Source organism: Myotis brandtii, unplaced genomic scaffold, assembly GCF_000412655.1.
Source record: "Myotis brandtii unplaced genomic scaffold, ASM41265v1 scaffold306, whole genome shotgun sequence".
Classification (NCBI taxonomy): Eukaryota; Metazoa; Chordata; class Mammalia; order Chiroptera; family Vespertilionidae; genus Myotis; species Myotis brandtii.
In genome coordinates, this window is record NW_005361698.1 from 37,798 (window position 1) to 40,997 (window position 3,200).

A 3,200-nucleotide genomic window follows, 5' to 3' on the forward strand; every position below is an offset into this window, starting at 1 on the left:
ATATAATATATAAAAGAATACTCTTATTATTGTTGGTTGGATAATTCTGGTCAGCCACTTCCTAGCTGAGAAATCTCAGGCCAGTGGCCCAAGCCCCCAGGTGCCTATTTCCCATCTGACTAATGGGGACCCATGTCCCTGCCTCACACCATGTGGAACAGAGGTCACAGGTTGCCCAGAGAGGCTGCCAAATAGGTCAGCGGGGCTGGAACTTCAAGGAAGGAGGGGGAGTAATGTTGACACTCCAGTGGGGCCAGACCAGGAAGCCCGAGGGGGTTTCCTTCAGTGGGGACAGCAGCAGGGGTGGGGTCACTCACTGGGACCTGCAAGGTGCAGAGACACAAAGGGGTCACAGTCCTGCCCTCGGGGCTCACAGTCTGTGGGGTGGAGGGCAGACAGTAAACAGGGAAGCAGGTAAGTTCCATGATGGGGTCTGATGAGGTGCTACAGAGAATGGGGAAAGTGGGGAGCAATCGGGATTGCTGAGGATGGGGGAGGATTACGTATCAGACTTGGGAGATAGGTCAGGGAATGTTTGAGCAGAGACATGAAAGACAGGAGGGAGGGAGCCAGGAGATTATCAGGGCCAGGTGCCCTAGGCAGAGATAGCCGCCCTTGCATAGGTCAGACACTGAGGTCAAGCATCCCTGCTGTTTTCACAAGGAATACAGTAACCAAGTGACTAAGGGGGCTGAGGAGGGGGATGAGGGCAGGGAGGTGACAGGGCAGAGCTTGCAGAGTTCTCTGCACCATTGGAGGCTTACACTGAGTGAGGTGGGAGCCATGGAGGATTCTTGAGCAAAGGAGGGATGTGCCTGACTCAGGCAGTCCCAGGTGTGGACCAAAAAGGGGCTACATGCTAAACTTGACAAGCTCAGGGAGGCCTGATGGCAGGTCTTACAAACTCAGAGACATAAAGTAACCACACTGCATTATTGTCGTAATTAACTAGTTAATATTAATCAAAGAAAGAGCAAAGGGACAGTCAGACATAAGAATGATCATCTGGGCAGCTTTACCGGAAACTACAGTTTCATGTCCCTCAGGGAACCACTGTCCATTTCCTGCAGATCACTCCACTGGGAAAAGGATAGAACAAAGGGAGAGAGGCACCTGGGCAGTGAAGTCAGGTGAAGCAGGGAAGGTGGTCACCTGTCAATCTAGCCTGGGAACAATGGATTGGCTAGGAGGGGTGAGGACATCGGACCCTCAAAATCATTTGGTCTGGCCCTGCCAAGGCATTGGGGGTGAGGGAATTAAATGTTTGACCAAATATAGCAGGCTAATTTTTAAGTTTATAATTTTGTATGGCCTGCGAGTGATGTTATAAATATCCAAGTAGCTCTTGGCAGAAAAAGGTTCCTCACTACTTGGCTAGGGGATGGACCCCATCACAAACTCACAAAATGTTAAAAGGTTAAAATCCCCAGACAAGGACTTCTCTCTCTCTCTTACTTGCTCTTCTTGTTTTCCCTCTTGCTCTGTGACCTGCACTAACCCATGTATTCCTGTGCTCGCCTCCAGAGTGTTAACGTAAAAACATTCAAACCTGTAAAGAATTTTTGTGAGTTTACTGCCAAAATATCAACAATTGCTGGCAAGCAGTATCTCAACGGATTGGGATAATGCTCCAGAGAAAGGCGGTTTCTCATCCATTTTTATACATTGCAATCGAAGGGAGGGACATAGGTGGGTTAAATGAAATCCATTGGTGATAGATTAGAAAGGCAGGAGAAAACAAAGTGGGGAGTGGGGGAGGGAGGAGTCCCTGAGATTGGATAAAAAGCAAAATAATAGACACATACTTAGGTGAGTGCAAGATAGTTAACAATCAACAATTAACATGATAACAATAACAATGAAGGAATTTGTGGCATCTTGCCCTGGTGCCCAGGAACATTAGTTTGTGCCTCAAGGGGTCTGGAAAAAGGAAAGTTACAAGTTACCCAGACATTTCAAGGATGTTATCATAGATGCAAAAAAACAAACAGATAGGCTCACTTAAGGGAAAGGTTGACCTTGTCAGTGAAAATACCTGCCTAAGAGGTGACTACCCACCATAACTGCTTTTAGTTAAAGTTTAATTTCAGACCACCTTTTGTGGTTACTTTAGGTCTTTGAGTTTGCAAGACTGCCAGGAAGGCCTCCCCTGAGCTTGTCAGGTTAGCATGTGGCCCCTTTCATCCACAATAGCCATGTGACCTTAATCAGGCGCATGGCCGGTGGCTGGACTGGATTGGCTTTTAATAGGGAACAGAAATTCTGGGCAATGACCTTAATTCTGGCCCTGCTGAAGACAAGCTTGGACTTCTTCCACGACGAGATGGACAGAGATGGGACCTTGCAGGAGAACCTGCTTAACTTTACATTCTATTTTCTACACTTTTGCATCCTTGAATCATTCATTTAAAAAGGAAATTGCGTATTGATGTTGTGGACGGAAAAAATGGCCACATGCTAACCTGACCAGCTCAGGGAAGGAGCATGGTCGTTTTGCAAGCTCAAAGACCTAAAGTAACCACAAAGGATGATCTAAAACAGTGTTTCCTGTTGCAGAAGACCCCAGAAAAAACAAGCGATGCTTTGAAGAAGTGGAGAGACACTGTTTTAATTACACCGGCGGACTCCGGGAAATAATTTCCAAATCAGAATACCAAAACATGCAGGGGCCTTCATTTTATATCTCCCTGTGGTCTTTGTCCAGCAAATATGGATTATGCTTCCGGTCCTTTTCATGGGCTTTGCAAGAGGCCCTCAGGTGTTGGGGGTTTCCAGGCCATATCTGATAGCCTGGCCAGGCACCAGCGATAATAACCCTCCCTCCGGGCACTGCACTGTTCACAGGTTTATGGCCTCTGTAACAGATTCTGCAAGACCAGTTTCTGGGAAGGAGGTAATGACTTAATTATAGGTTAGCTTGCTGGCATGGATTCCAATTGCTAGCCCTCCCAAATATCAAGATTACATTTGAATTAGCCCTTTTTAGCCTTCTCATTCCCAACCTTTTTGGGGCCATGCCCCACCTAAGCATCTCTAAAATCCTAATGCCCCCTCCCCATGACATATAATTCTTATTATTCAAAAAGTGAACTCCTAGTCCCATGGTGGAAACCTAAAAGGCCACTAACTTGGTCTAAACAAGCTTCCAAAGAACATGGCATCCATGAAAGAGAAAAATAAAAGAACAAAAGGACAGTTGA